General features: G+C 41.1%; 1 protein-coding gene across 1 annotated transcript in view; it reads right to left on the bottom strand.

Annotated features, from left to right (window-relative positions):
• Nucleotides 1-17133, bottom strand: part of THSD4 (thrombospondin type 1 domain containing 4) — a 598412-nt gene that overhangs the window by 404244 nt on the left and 177035 nt on the right. The gene's annotated exons all lie outside the window — the stretch shown is intronic.

Genomic DNA, 17133 nt, shown 5'->3' with positions numbered 1-17133 from the left:
ATTAGCATATTTCTGTTTCCCATGTGGGGAAACTACTAAGAGGTTGTGACAGTGCCCATTCACCTCTTGTGAGCGCCTTCTGTCAGACAGGTGTGAATTTGCACTCTCTGCTCCTGGCGCTCCATCTCAGCTGTTAATCTCATCAGGTAGATCTTCAGTGGCTCAGCCTTCCAGTTAAATCACACAAAATCTAAAATGGATGAACCCCTTCTGCAGGGCCGGATTAACTCTCTGGTGGGCCTGGGGCTATTAGATTTTGTGGAGTTCCTCGGGGTTTGGAGTGGGGGAGTGGGCTCAGGGCTGGGGATTGGGGTGCGGGAGGGGGTGCAGCTCCAGCTGGGGGTTGGGCTCGGACAGGGGGTTTGGGGTGCAGGCTCTGGGAGGGAGTTTGGGTGCAGGAGGGGGCTCCGGGCTGGGGAAGGGGGTTAGGGTGCAGGAGGGGGTGTGGGGTTTAGGCTCCGGCTGGGAGGCGCTTACCTCAGGTGGCTCCTGGTTGGCGGCGCAGGATGCCTGCCTGCCCTGGCTCGGCGCTGCTCTGCTCCCCGAGGTGGCCAGCATGTCCGGCCCCTAGGCAGAGGGACCAGGCCACTCTGCGCAGTGCACGCTGCCCATGCCTGCAGGAGCTGCCCCCGCAGCTCCCATTGGCCGCGGTACCCAGCCAATGGGAGCTGTGGAGCCAGCGCTGGGGGGTGGGATCAGTGCACAGATATTCCCTGAATGCCCCTCACCTAGGCACCGCAGGGGCACATCGGCGAGCCGGCACTTGCAGCTCCAGTCCCGGGGGGGCGCCAAGGCTCGGGTACCGGTATCAGGCCCATGGCACAGAGACTTACCGCGGGCCAGATGAAAAGAAGCAGCAGGCTGCATCCGGCCTGTGGGGCCCCCCCTTAGCCCAAAGCCCTGGGCTGCAGCCCCTCAAGCCCCTGAATTAATCCAGCCCTGCCCTTCTGGGGTAAAAAAGGTCCACCAAGGACAATCGCTCTACCCTTGTTGGTGGCTGCAGCCCTGTCTCTGGCCTCAATTCTCAGCCCCTTCTGGGCTAGCTTTAAGTCCATCCCTGTCCTGTTAGGAAGCAGTGCCAGCAGGGATTCCTCTCTGAAGACCCAGCTCTAGTTCCTAACAGGACAGGGATGGACTTAAAGCTAGCACAGAAGGGGCTGAGAATTGAGGCCAGAGACAGGGTTGCAGCCACCAACAAGGGTAGAGCAATTGTTATTGGTGGACCTTTTTTACCCCAGAAGGGCAGGGCTGGATTTTTTTACCCCAGAAGGGCAGTTCTCCAGCCAGGTCACCTCTCACATTCAGTTCCCTTCTGGAGGAGTGCGGGGGAAGGAGGCAGGGTAACAAAGTTCAACAAATGGTTGGCCCTCTCTAGGGTCTTAGTCCCATCCTTGAGCCCTTTAAATTCTAGCCCCTTTCTTGGGCTTCTAAACAACACTTGCCCCCTTCTCGGGGCCTGGCCACTGCTCTGGGTCCCAACCCAGGAACCCTACAAATAGCAGCCATGTGCTGCTTCCTTTAATAATTGCTACTGTTATTCCCTGGGCCTCTTTCCATCTAGTCCCTTCCTCTTCACCTTCACCTCAGGGCTGAAGTTCTGTCTGTTCCCAAGCCTGATGACCTGGAGAATTCCAGTCTTCCTCATCCTTCTAGTCCATCCAGCAACTGCTCTGCTTAGGCCCTGCAGCTCCTTTTAACAAAGCCTGTTGTGCTCTGATTGGCTGCTTCCTCACAACCTTTCTAGGCAGGCCTGGAGGACTCACCTTTACTGCTCCTCTTTTAGGGTGGGGTATGGTAGAACCATGATGATTCAGGAAGGGCCTCAAAGGCATGGTAAACCCAATCACAGAGATCTGTACTGTATTTCTGATGATGGAAAAATTAATTTGGTACAGAAGCACGTTCCCTTCTTTGTCAACAAAGAAAAATTCATGCTACGGCTATGGCACTGCCAACTAGAAACAGCATCTAAACTATATGGCTGAATCAGAAGCACATAGTTTGAGTGGTCCATAAATGGGTTATATCCTTTCTACCTCCCCGTCTTATGAGACATATGAATACACAGTCTCTCTAAATAATTTAGATGAAATAAAAAATGACTCTTCTCAATTTTTCAATATGCAACTTTAAAAGGCGAGTTTCCATTGTCATGTCTGCAGAAAAGGACCTAGGGGTTACAGTGGACGAGAAGCTGGATATGAGTCAACAGTGTACCCTTGTTGCCAAGAAGGCTAACGGCATTTTGGGCTGTATAAATAGGGGCATTGCCAGCAGATGGAGGGACGGGATCATTCCCCTCTATTCGACATTGGTGAGGCCTCATCTGGAGTACTGTGTCCAGTTTTGGGCCCCACACTACAAGAAGGATGTGGAAAAATTGGAAAGAGTCCAACGGAGGGCAACAAAAATGATTAGGGGGCTGGAGCACATGACTTATGAGGAGAGGCTGAGGGAACTGGGATTATTTAGTCTGCAGAAGAGAAGAATGAGGGGGGATTTGATAGCTGCTTTCAACTACCTGAAAGGGGGTTCCAAAGATGATGGATCTAGACTGTTCTCAGTGGTACCAGATGACAGAACAAGGAGTAATGGTTTCAAGTTGCAGTGGGGGAGGTTTAGGTTGGATATTAGGAAAAACTTTTTCACTAGGAGGGTGGTGAAGTATTGGAATGGGTTACCTAGGGAGGTGGTGGAATCTCCTTCCTTAGAGGTTTTTAAGGTCAGGCTTGACAAAGCCCTGGCTGGGATGATTTGGCTGGGGATTGGTCCTGCTTTGAGCAGGGGGTTGGACTAGATGACCTCCTGAGGTCCCTTCCAACCCTGATATTCTATGATTCTATGATTCATTCTTTAGTTTGAGGGAAAACTGAGAGGGTAAAGAAAAGCTTTAAAAAACTCTGCCACATCATTGTTCGAAAATTGCTGAAATCTCATCACGAGTAAAATCTACGGAATTGTCTGGTGCCAGTGTTCACTGTTAATATGTAAAAACCATAAGAAACACTAACCCCTGAACTCCTATGTGAGAGCATCACAGATTTAAATTCTCCTCAAAACAGAAACAAAATCCTGTGTGCTATGGTACCAATTTATCATTTAAACAGAAATATTCTAACAACTACATATTGCATGCTATCAAGTCAGTTAATACACTTAATCTGTAATGTTTAAGTTGTAGCAGGTTAATCACCCCTGATTTGCCAAGGGAAATGGCACTAGCTTAACTTTCCTTCACACTGAGAGTGATATTGTTCCATAGTGACTGATGAATCAGAAAGAAATTCCTTTTATTTTGGCAATGTAGGTTTCTTCTTTTGCATAGTCAGGGACAAAGGACCAGACTCAAAGCCCATTTTACAGAATGCCAACTACTCCATCACATGTAGAAAATAATGTAATAATAACATTCCTTTTTAAAAGACTAGCCCATGGCAAAATTTTAGTGGACATGCCAATAGGGACCAGTTCAGATAAAATAAGAAGTGATCCAAATTTCTAACGTATGATAAAATTTCAGACAACTACAAGAACAAGTCTTCATCTCTACTCTACTAGGTAAAAGCCACAACCAGAAACAGAAGGACATGCCAAATGCCATGCAAAGGCTGCTTTTGTGGTATTTCAGTCCTGATCCAGAAAATACCGAAAATGTCATGGTGGAGCCAGTACTTGTGGGATTTCCAGTCCATTTTCACAGACCCAAGAGCTTCAAACTATTCAGATAGAATCTTGGCTGGTAGGTGCTTCTTTGAAACCAAATCCGCAAAAGCTTGGATGGTTACCTGAAAATGCTAGATATTTTAGGTTTTCAAAAGAGGATCTTCTAATCTATTAAACCACATCAGTCTTAAGATAGCTTCTTGGGTCACCCCATTAACAACGGGCTTTCAAGTCAAAAACTGATCACTCATTTCAACTGGTATTTCACTCTTATAACCAGTTTCTAATCCATGATAGTCTTTACCTCTCAGCCCATAACTACCTCATTTTAACTGCCACTTGTGTACACCTTGTCAATTGAAACTGGTTTTCTTTGGTTAAACCCTTCAAATAATTGTAGTAAGTTGGAGGCAGACAATTTTCCTTTGCGGAAGCCATGCTGGCTTGTCTTTAGCATATTATTATGCTCAGCTAGATGATTTTCAAATAATACCTTCAATTAATTGGCTTGGTATTGAAAACAGACTCACTAGTTTGCTACCTATAACATCACCTTTAGCACTTTAAACAAAATACTTATATTCCCAACCTTCCAATCCTATAATGCATTTGAATGATAATTGGCATATTTTTGTTAGCAGCTCAGACACTTGACTCTTAAAAAGTCCAGAATTCTCAAGTGCATATCAGCCAGTCCTGATTATCATAATTTAAATCCTCTATTTGTTCCATCATTGCCTCTTTTGTCATCTCCATCTGATAGTGCCACATTTTTATTACCTGCAAACAACAGTTTTAGAGCAGCAACTCTGGAGTATACATTTCCTTATCTCCCTGTATAGTAAAAGCTGGTGCAAAATAGTCATTTAGCTTTTCTGTAATGTTTGCTCCCTTCACTCACTGGTAACCTAGAAGTGATTTTCCTGTCCTTTCTCCTCAAATATATTTAAATTAATTTCTTATTTGCTTTTGATCCATTAGGTTATTTGTTCTTGAAAATTCAACCTTAGTCCTCCAAATTGGCTTCACTTGGGCAGATTTCCCAGGAAGTTGAATAAGTTTGCCATTTAACTATAGTATTCTTTCCTCGCGTCTGGTTTTATTTTCTTGTTTTGAGACATGTAAACTTTCTATAGCAGTAATGTAGCATGTAGCCATCTGCTTTGCAGAATCAGGCTTTTATTTCTTAACTTTTGTCTTTACTTCTAGTTAATTTCCTCAGTTAGGCCCTGATACTGTTCCCATTGAAGTCAATGGTAAAATCGACTTCAATATTACAGAAATAGGGCATTAACAAAATCACCTTACCTAAGTTTAATGTCACAGTACAAGTTCTTATGACTGTCTCAGCCTCCAGCCACTCTTTGATATTCAGATTGTTCCTCAACTGAGAAAGGTTGTGGGGTCAGCTGATGACTCAGACCATATACAGATAACTGCTGTTTTAATACAACAAGTCTCTTATGGCCTAAAACACTTTTGGAGGGATTTGGACCTTTCCTTCACTCAAATGAGGCCTCTCTTATATCCTCTGCCCCACTGCCCCCTGCAGGCCTAGGGGTTGCAGAACGCATTGTGTGACTAGAGCCCCAAGTGGTGAGATCTCATCGGTAGGTTTTATATGTTCATTGCCATGGTGCATAGTTAGAACTTACTGTGCTGGGATCATTAGCAAATGCATCTTAGAACTCCATTGTAAAACTAGGTGCCGAGCTAGTCGAAAAAGAATGCTCCATTACTAATTAGCCTCACATGTATCTTAACTTTTTTCAAATTATTTGTCACAGCTCTTTGGTTCCTCTAAATCCTTTAGGCTTAAGTCAAACTACACCATTTGCTTGGCAACTGTACATAAAATGTCAATTAAGCAATGAGCTGTGAAGCGATTGATTCCACAACAGGCAGCACATTAAGTACTATGTCATCTGATCCAGGGCTTCACAAAGGGGCTATCTGACTTTGGGGAATAAAGTAAGACTTCAAGGTGAAGATTTTCCAGACCAGCTGGCAAGAAGATGCATTTCCACTCAAAAGCAGACTCTCTTTAAAACCATGACACATTCACAGAGAAGGCTCACTATACAGGCACTGTTTCACATGCCACATAATGGAGCTCTGCTTTTTCATTGTCATGCCTGCTTTACCCCAATTCAGTCTTTGCAGTGATGCTCAAGTTACCCTGTTTTAACTACCTTATGACTAGAGAACATAGATGAAATTTAACACTATCTTACGCGGCCAGTCAGTGCTAATAACTATTTAATGAATTGATGGAGGCATCTTTAATGAACAATTCTGATAAAGTGAAGTATTTCTTTTCTGGCTCTTGATTTCCATTTCACAGACAGAAAAGTAGTTCAAGTTTCCATCGCAATTGTAACATAACCAAAAATAAGACAATGTTTCTCTTGCAAGCCCCTGATCAGTGTCTGCTCTGAGTTCATAACGGTCACTGAGCCAGTCAAGGTACTTCTTTCTATTCTGATTTACCACCACAGGGGCTTTTTTGCATGTTTTATCAAGACCTGGAAACGGAGCACTTTTACTCATTTAGAAGTCATAATCTCTCCACAGGGCTGCAGTTGGAAATCAGTCATTACCAGTAGTAAGGTCAACAAGTAAGCAAATCCACCATGCTCCCCAATTAATTTTGCCCTATTCATCAGTGTGTTAAGGTTCACGTTAGCTTTTTGACATGCTTTCTTTAGATCTTTTCTGCATTTTGTGTGCTTACATAGACTAATGTGTGCAAGTGTGAGAAAAAGAGGCAAAAAGGTGATTTTCTAGAACACTATTTATCAAATTGACACAGTCAGCCATACTCACTTTAAAATGAATGCAAGACAGAAAAAAAACCCAACATGAATTGTTACTTTGCTTTTATTCTTCGAAGGTGTTTTAAACAAATCAATCAACCCCAAGTCACAAAGAAATATAAACACATTTCATTTCCTTAATGAAAAACAAAGTTAGTTCAAATGGAGATTTACATAGACTTGAAAAGAAAACCCAACTGCACAACCCCAATACACCTCTTCCTAAAAAGAAGGGGAGGGATTTCAATTTTACAGCACTATAAAGAACTCTATGAGCTCATCAAACCAGGACTTAATTGAAATTTCAGTCTAAAGCCTTCTTTGTTGCACTGGGTGAAAAGCAGGGCGGGAACAAAAGCACAGTTTGTTTGGGAGCATAAAAAAGCATGGCAAAAACAGCCCTTCCTCCACTACCATATTCTACAGCCCACAGGCCAAGCGACTCACTTAAGGACTGCCTTTGAATCATCTTCTCCAACAATTAAAGCAGTACCACCCTCCAACTGCATATTCTTGCTCATGACTAAGATTATTCTCTTTAATTGGGCTTCAGGAATGGCCAGATCTGGTCCTTTAAAAATAACAAATTACAAGAACAGTAAACTGTTCTTGCTGCCATCTGTCTATTTTTAAAGCCAGGGCATCACAATGCATGTATCTGACCACTAAAGTTTAGTGAAGACCAAAAAAATAAAATCTAATGGAAAAATAGCAACAAGAAAAATCAGTTCATCATTTGTTTAAACTCTTACTTGTTTGGCCTTATCTCAGTTTCTTGGCTCTTACATATTCAGTAGCAGAATGTGATTAGGGCATTTTCGGTTCCTGCTCGTTACTGCTGATATCCAATCACAATACAACGTGTACTTGTTCCTTTTCCCTTTTGCTGCTGTTAGACACTAACTTATGCCCGATGCTAAAAGACGCTGACTGCTTCCTGAAATGGGAAAGTGCCGTCAACTTCCACTAAGAGTGAGGGCAAAAACAGCACTTTCCAGAAGCATTCAGCACCACAGCCCCTCTCATTTTGGTGATGGAATCAGTCCCTTGAAATACTATTTGGTCATCTCAGACATTGTCTTATTTCCCAACTCACGGCTTGGGACAGGCACGAACATACCCCTTTGTAGGAGAAACCCATATGATCCAAGTTTCATCCTGGCTAATGTCCATCATCCACTGTGACCAATATTACTGTAGTAGGTTTTCTTTCATCAACCTGAAGTCCTCCAAAAGTATCTACCCCTGCAATATGTGTTCCCATTTTACTCTGCTACTGTTTTCTGGTTTATTCTTTAGTGCGTTAATGTCAATGTCTAACCTAACTAAAATGTTAGTATTAAGGACCAAATTCTAAGGTCAGTTGGGCTTCATTAAGGGGAATCAACACAAGTTTGAGGAAAGGAGGAGAATGTAAGAACACCCCACACAGCCAGTGCATTTCATCACCAACAAATGGCCAATGAGTGCACATAGTCAAATATAGAGTTGGTAGGAACATTTTGGACTAAATGGTTATCAGAAAGTGCCGGTTCTTGGAAACGTTTTGTGGAAACGTATTTATTTTTATGAGATTTCTGACAGAAAACTTTCGAGGATCAGGGTGGATTCTCTGGTCAATTCCAGAGAAAGAATACAATCTAAAAATCTGCCCTTTTTGAGCCAAAAACAGATATTTCAACAAAATTCCATCTTGTGAAAACTTTCAAAAGATTTATTCTTGTTCTGGTGAGAAAACAACTTCCAAAACCTCTAAAGTCTTCATGAAACAGAACTGTCGTTCTCCAGACAGCTCTAGTCATATTTCATTGTCCGCTTATGCCAACCTCAGAGTATGCAGGCTGTGTGGACCCCCATGTGGGGGCCCCAAATCCAGCCTCACCCTATCTGCAGCAGAATTGCATTGGTCGCACTTGGTCAAAGTCAATGCAGCCCCAGAGAATGGAGACAGAGGAGATAACTGAAATGATTTATCTACATTTGCTCATACTGTGTCCTCCTGACAGGGCCGGCTCCAGGCACCAGCTTCTCAAGCAGGTGCTTGGGGCGGCCGCTCCGGAGAGGGGCAGCAGGTCCAAGTATTTGGCGGCAATTCGGCGGACAGTCCCTCACTCAGCCTGGGAGTGAAGGACCTCCCGCCGAATTGCCGCCACAGAGCGCGATCGCGGCTTTTTTTAGATCGCCATTGCGGCTTTTTTTTTTTTTTTGGGGGGCGTTTTGGCTGCTTGGGGAGGCCAAAACCCTGGAGCCGGCCCTGCCTCCTGAGTCCTTTTATACTCCTACTCCTCTTCTGCAATATACCCATCTTTCTTTCTGACCTTTCTTCTCTCAAAGTAGGCCTCTCTCATCTCCCTAGCACTATTTTATCACTCCAGATGAGACCCTCATCCCAGAAATCCTATACTAAGAGTTAACTACACAGAGCCTTTCTGAACTTCATGCCAACAACTCTCTTCCCCCAGCCTCCTATTCCAATGCATAATGCCCCTATTTGTGAGCCCCTAGCCTAAGAAAATAGTCAAGAATTATCAGTGGTAAGAGATACAGCACAATGAGTAAGCAGGCCAATGCTAAGCAGTGCTGCTGCTCTATAATGAAGAAAGAATCTAAGGGGATAGAACTAAGAAAGTGAAACAGGCAGAGTGCCAGTGCAAGACATTTCACTCCAATGACATTCTTAAAAAACAGGAAAAAGTTACACAAGATAGTGAGTTCTAAGTGCAGGTCATTTGCTAGATAATTTATTCAATCGTTTAATCGATAATTTATTCAATCGTTAAATAGCCCAGTACCAAACAACATCCAAATCAAAGCAAAATGCAACTGATAACAAAACTGATAACTAAACTAATAAAGAAAGTTTAACCGTAGTGCAAAGGGGTCCCCCACTATATGTGAATAATAACTTCTGTCCTCTCTCCTCTGTCTTAACTATTTGGATTGTAAGCTCCTTGAGAAAAGGACTATAATGCACCTACCACAATAGAGCCCTTGATTTCAGTTAGGATCTCTAGGCACTTACCACTACCATAATAAATAATAATACAAAGAGAAAGTTCTCATTCTCTGTGCCACATAGTAGGGATGGGGAAATGTGTACCCTCACCTGGCTGACTCCCAACCCAAATCTTAGGCCTTGTCTACACAATAGTTAGTTTTCGGCAAGCTGCAGTGTGAATCTATTTTGCGTTAACTTGCCAAGGACTAACTGTCCATGTGGATCCTGCTGCTGTGTTGATTAGTTCACTTTGATCTACTCCCATTTGAAAAAAGACTAGATCAAAGTGAACTAAAACTGTTAATGCATGGCAGCAGGGTCCACGCGGACACTCAGGATATGTCCACATTGCAATTAAAAATCTGTGGCTGGCCCATGCCAGCTGACTCAGCCTCGCGGGGCTTGGGGAAAGGGGCTGTTTAATTGCAGTGTAGACTTCTTGGCTTGGGCTGCAGCCTGAGATCTGGGACCCTCCCACCTCAGGAATCTACACTGCAATTAAACAGCCTCTTAGCCCAGAGCCTCACAAGCCTGAGTCAGCTGGCATGGGCCAGCTGTGGGTTATTAATTGCAGTGTAGACATATCCTTAGTGCAGGGGTTCTCAAACTGGGGGTCGGGACCTCTCAGGGGGTCGCAAGGTTATTACATGGGGGGTCGTGAGCTGTCAACTTCCACCCTAAACCCTGCTTTGCCTCCAGCATTTATAATGGTGTTAAATACATTTAAAAGTGTTTTTAATTTATAAGGGGGGGGTCGCACTCAAAGGCTTGCTAAGTAAAAAAGTTTGAGAGCCACTGCCTTAGTGCATGGCAGGTATTGCAGGGTGGACTTATACCCCAGCTTGCTGTAAACTAATTATTCATGTAGACTATACTTAAATAACTATGCAATCCAAACCCTCTTACTGTAATCTGCCTGGCCACAGTAGCTCCCCAGAGTAGAATACTACCAGAGGCTTTGGCCATTTTTCAGGTCTTCTCATTCTAAATAAATATCTGAAAATAGCTAACAAGTGCTGCATTTTCAAAAGCAGGCACATAGGGCACCCAAGGAGAAATTGCATGCAATACCCATTTTGCTTGCAAACTTCACATTAGCACTGCTACTACATTATGGATTTAGTGGTTTCAAATTAGGATGCCATTCTGTCATTTAACGGCCTGTGTGCACATTGCCTTACAAAATCAGCTACAGCACTTCTCCACAAATAGTCAGTGAAACGTGCCTAGAACCCAGGTCCTAGGGCCAAATTCTTCCCTGACTTGCACCCTAAGAAATCCAGTTGATTTTAGGGCAGAATTGGCTTAGTCTGCAATCAGTATTTGCCCACAATAAAATTTTGAGTCATCTGAAGAGAGGTCTAAAACAGGAAGCCTAATGGGGGGTAGCAGATATTGGCAGTACTATGTGGTAAAGCTTTCATGGTATCTGACCACACTATGCCTGCTTTTAGTTAAAGTTATCCATGCCTCACTCAATCCAGCATCTGAGTAAGTGACATTGTACAGTTCAGGTTTGAGCAACAGAAGGCACTGCTGGGCATCCTGCAGTGGCTTGGATGGAGGGAGTATAAGGAAAGGAAATGAGTCTGCCAAGTGATGGACCCTCTGTATGCGGGAACCAGAAAACCCTGAAAATTCATTATACATTTCCTAATTAATCCAACAACATACCTTCACCTAGTGGTGCCTCTACTCCAAAGGTCCAGAATAAGCACACCATCTCTCTAGACCATTCTGTCTAGAAGACATGTGATTGTACTGTCATGTGGAAAATAATTCCAGGCACGCAAACACCACATGGGAACAAGAACAGGTCAAACATGCTTCTATTAGTCTAGCTTTTAGCAATCTGCTTTTATGCACTGTAACAGTTTGTGCATTAGAACCCCAGACCTGAAGAAGAGCTCTGTGTAAGCTCAAAACCTTGTCTCTTTCACCAACAGAAGTTGGTCCAATAAAAGATATTACCTCATGCATCTTGTCTCTCCACCTGCAGTATTGGAGTTCTAAGCTCACAGCTATATGGTGGCTTTAAAGCAACACACTATGGCTTGACTCCAGTTCAAACGGAATAATTCATACTTCACCATATAAAAAAAATTAGTGATTCCCTATCCATTCATAACAGAGCACAGATGGGATAGCAAATATTGGTGTGCTAAATCCCCACTATCTAGTCATTTTAGTCATACTGCTTTGTGTAAGAAGACGGAGACAAAAATCTTATAGCTTTTCAGCATCTCTAAGAAATATTCAACTAATTAAATTTAAAGCCTTAATTATTTAAGATGATGAAGTTCCTGTGCTGGTTTAATTAGTGAAGTTGGAAGGTTTTGTCAATTTTTGGTGGTTGGATGCCAGAAGTCCATTAGGCCAGTAACCTAAAACTCATTCAGAGTCAATCTGCTTCTCCACTGATTTCCAGTTAAAAGTTTATAGGAATGGCCCAGATAGAATGTCATTTATTTACAACAATAAATTATTCTGTTTCAAGAGATTCAATTAATAATATGCAAACATTATCCAACAAATAGCAGCTTAGACCAGTCATATGATGTAACTACATTTGTATGTCCCAACAGAAGGACTAGTTCTGTGGGGAGTTTTCAGCTTCTTTTGATGCTTTGTCCTTATTAGGGCTAACATTTGTTTTGGGAAGATCTTTTGACAATAACCATCAGTTCTGTTTATTTTTTGCCATGTCTCTTTCATTTTTATTTGCTTTTGGGAAATTTTATTCCTCTCTCTCTTATTTTTAAAATTAATTCACGCTCTTCTTTCCACAGCTGTACACAATATTTCCATTTCTTGCAGTCAAGGTTTGCTTTCTCCCCTTTTAAAAATGCTGATTGTTTCTCATTGCATTAGCAATTTTTTATTTCATATATTCTATGTTGTGCAAAGACAAGCTAAATATTTGAGTTTTTATAGAAAACCAAATACATCCGAGCTCCAACTCCCATCCTCACTCCCACCTAAAAAGGTAGTGTTGGGGTAAATCCAAATATTTTGTTTTTATGCATCAGGGACATATTTATAGGGACAAAAATGATATAAAGTCTGGTCTTTTAATGTTATTTTCATCATCTGGAAACTGAAATACAGTAAGAAGGACTAGCTCTTCATTTATTTCATTGCCATAGACAGTATTAGAAAAGATAAAAGTGAATCATACTTCTGTTTGGATTACAAATATTAGGACACACACAGTGTTAACAGTGGGATTTCCTTTAAAGTACTGGAAAGGTCATGATTTTTGTTTTAAAATAAGTGGATTTTTTATTTTATTTTTAAAAGGAAACAAAAAGCCCAATTTTATATATAGATAAAAATATAATATTCTGCAAAAGTTGATCACATGAGCTGTCCTATTCATTTCAATGGGACTACTTGTTTGTGTAATGATTGACCTTTAATTATTTCACAAATGCATACACTGTATATCAGTGTAAGTAATTTAATGATTCTGAATGAGCAGTCAGACATGAGCCCATCTTCAGACCCAATCCTGCCATGTGCTGAACACTCCTAAGTCCCATCAATTTCAGCAGGAGCTGAAGACACTCCACTATTTTGTACGATTGGGCCCCTAAACTGTTAGCTGTTGAGAATCCTACCAATGTTCTTTGGAAAAGTGATTTCACCTAGATTTTCTCTAAGACTGCAATGCCCTGAGTTAATGATCTCCCTGAAGGTAACAGATGTGGTGGTGGGGTTTAATAGATTCATTAAATCATATTTTTTCAGAAGGATAAAATCTTTAAATTTAAATGTATTTCTACTTAAACTCCGCTCATCAGATTGCAATTTCCACTACCTATTACCTCATCTTGGTGACTTGGCTCCATTGCAGAATTTCCTCCCAAGACTCCAAACTCATTTTCCCCCTTTAAATAGAAAATGAATGGTGCAGCAATGCATATCTAAAGGGTGTGAATTCTAACATGCTTCACCATGTTGTGCACTAACTGACCCATGCAGACCCTGCTAGTGCACATCAAAAGTTTTCTTGCGCACATTAATGTAGTACACACTATGGACACAGTACTAGGTTAACACCCATGAGGGGACTATTTGTGTGCACCAGCAGGGTCTACACCAACTAATTAGTGCACAGTTTGTTGGAGCACATTAGAATTCACATCCTTCTGGTGCACACTGCTGTACTGTTTAGACAAGCCCTTAGATTCTTCCACCCTTATTTACATTGAAGTAGTACCTTACTCCAATAACAGCTCCAATCAGGATATTTGCCAGATAAGAGGCGGCTCAGTGTAAGGGTGACAGAATCTTACTGTGAAGGTATATTTGTTAACAAGCATCTTCAAGCAGATATAGTAGTTACAAATATGGCTAGTTTATATATGCCAAATAATTAAGCTTAGAGTGCAAAATGTTTCTTTCCTTCCTGATTTTTCATCCCAATTAATATGTATGTATTTTTATATATGTAGAACCATAAACAAGTTCTGTAAAATAAAAAAATAAGAGGGAGAATATCCAAAAATCACACAGACTCCTTATTTAAAACTGAATTGACAAGGAACACATTTTGTACTTGCTCTTACATAAGCCCTGTGTAAATTACACATGAGCATCTATGAGGCTTTGCTAGCTTCCTCAACCGAGATGACATCCTAGAACCCCCACACAGCCCGAGTAAATGGAGAGCTCTAAAGACATTCCAGAGGAGAGAAGGAGTCCTCCTGTCTCTCTCTCCTCCAAGAGATAGAGAAGCAGTGAAGAGCCTCCAGGGGCACTATTGCAGCTGCAACGGTTGCAGTTCCTCTACACAGAAGAAGGGTGGGATGACTACTTGTAGATCCAGTGGTCATGCCCCTCCTTAAGCTCCAAAACTCCCTGTGCTCTGTGGTCAAGGGAATTCAGGGAGTATGCAGGCTTCTCACAAACTGCCCTCCCACACAATAGAACTGGGCCAGGTCTGCTGTTACTGGGACTTCTACAATCATGTGAGATAATGGGATGGGTGCAGAATTAGCTTCTTACAAGAGTAGTACATTAAACATCAGAAAGAAAGAGTTCTCAAAATGAGCCCTATCCAACTCTCACTGAAGTAAATGGGAATCTTTCCATTGTCTTCATTGAGAATTGGATTGGAGCCAAAATGACTTATCTTGGAGACTAAGGAAAGCATACATTCATGATTTTGTTTTCTTTAATAATGTTAATCTTACCCTGGAGCAAAATCTCCAGTATCTCTCGTTTACAAGTAATGGATAAAACCTTAAAGAGCCAATAATTTCAGTTTCCCCTTTATCCACTCACTACTGAAACAGAAGAACAAGTTTTAGTTATAACCTTGCTAAGGTGCATAATGTCACATATAATGGACCCCAAAAGGTTTTAGTAATGATTGATCTTTGGTGGATGGGTGGGGAGGAGATCTTGTATTGATAAATAAAATGTGTGTCATACATTTTGAAGCAGAGTTCTTTCTGAGTACTCTGCACTTGCCAAAATATGTATTTTTAAATCACAGATTTTGGGCTGGGTATGTACAATGCTATTTGTACAGTCTCTATTTTGTGCTAGCAGACCAATGCATGATACATATTCATTTAAGCAACATATACCAGTGATTCTCAAACTTTTGTACTGGTGACCCCTGGTGACCCCTTTCACATAGCAAGCCTCTGAGTGCGACCCCCCCTTATAAATTAAAAACATTTTAATATATTTAACACCATTATAAATGCTGGAGGAAAAGCGGGCTTTGGGATGGAGGCTGACAGCTCACGACCCCCCATGTAATAACCTTATGACCCCCTGAGAGGTCCCAACCCCCAGTTTGAGAACCCCTGTACTGTTCATCTTTTCATGCTTACATTTGTATGTATTAAATCCCAGTTGGTACTGTCTCTATCTCAGTTCCTTCAGTGATATGAGAGCAGCTACTGTTGGTGTTTCCCTAGTGAGTCTCTTGCCATTCTGTACCTACAAATCCCTCCTTTATTTACTGCTTTTCTTCCTTCCATGAATTATTTGATGTTATACACAGTCAGTAGATCAGGGGTAGGCAACCTATGGCACATGTGCCGAAGGCAGCATGCGAGCTGATTTTCAGTGGCACTCTCACTGCCCGGATCCTGGCCAGCGGTCCGGGGGGCTCTGCATTTTAATTTAATTTTAAATGAAGCTCCTTAAACATTTTAAAAACCTTATTTACTTTACATACAACAATAGTTTAGTTATATATTATAGACTTATAGAAAGAGACCTTCTACAAACGTTAAAATGTATGACTGGCACACAAAACCTTAAATTAGAGTGAATAAATGAAGACTTGGCACACCACTTACGAAAGGCTGCCGACCCCTGCAGTAGATAATATTAGATCTACAAAATTAATAGATTCAGCTCAATTTTTATTGGGAATTAAAAATGATGGCACAAAATTAGGATGCCAAGAACATCCAATGAAGTAAGACTAATTCATTTTTAAATAAAATGTACCAAAGTATTTCTAAAAGGCTCTGATCCCCCATAATCAAATATCCCTGATTCATTTTTAGTGCCTACTGAGAGTTATGCAATTTATGGAGCAATTTGGAAAGCCTGTCATTTATTGCAAGCTCCCCCAAATGCTTTCTGTCCAAAATCCGTCTGTTTACTAATGACTACTACTGATACTATTTGCTACCAGATTTGCTGTCAGCCAATAGAAACAGCTGGAAAGTTGACCATTATTCCTTGGTGAAATTAGAAAGAAACCTATTACAAAAAAATTTATTCACAAAAGTGTACATGAACAAAAATAAAAACTCCTTTGGACAATGAGTTATCTGGAAACCAGTAAAATGGCACAAACTGTACAAATTTGTGAAATTGCTCTTTGTTCTAGTTGGCTTCAAATATGACTGACCATATCATCAATATTACATATGGTTTCCTTTTTGAGAGAAGAGAAATGAACTGGTTGGAAGCTTGGCTTTTTAATAAAACTCCTGAAATGGCTGGAATTGACTCAATCATATCTGCCACCTTTAACTACTTTTGTCAGAGGAAGAAATCCAAAGAGTTACTTTAGCAGCTTTCAAAGGCTTCCTTTTCTAGCATGTAGAAATAATAATTCATACAAAATGTGGGCTTTTTCATAGTAATAGTAGCATAACTACTTCAAGAAATAAACATCTGGCATTTACACAGTGAATGGTGCAGGCTGTTACCAGAATAAAAACTCAACTTCTGTAAATGCTATTACCTAAACAGAGTCATATTTATTAAGGGAAAAGCTCAAAGAAAGGAAAAATTTTGACAATGGAATTTTCAGAAACTTTCAAAAAAAAAAAAAAGATAGTTCACGTTGGTAAATTTAGCCCTTAAATTAAACCATAAGTACATCTGATATCCTTTACTAGTCTTCAAGTATTCGATATTGGGTAGTTGTAATATAAGGCCAAACAGCTCTCTATATAACAAATTACTAATCTATTCCAGTTCACCTAAAATATAGCAAAACTGGAAGCCATTTATCTTCAAAAACATCTTTACATTCGGTATAATATCCAATGATCTTTTCCACTGGTAAAGTGTCTTTACCAGAATTTATTAATGAAGGGCTGGACAGTGTGCTGTTGTCCAGTTTTTAAAAATATAGTTGTGTATTAGGAATAATACTGTTTTTTTAAACAA

Source organism: Emys orbicularis, chromosome 10, assembly GCF_028017835.1.
Source record: "Emys orbicularis isolate rEmyOrb1 chromosome 10, rEmyOrb1.hap1, whole genome shotgun sequence".
In the NCBI taxonomy this organism is placed as follows: Eukaryota; Metazoa; Chordata; order Testudines; family Emydidae; genus Emys; species Emys orbicularis.
This window is presented reverse-complemented; position numbering and strand designations above follow the sequence as displayed.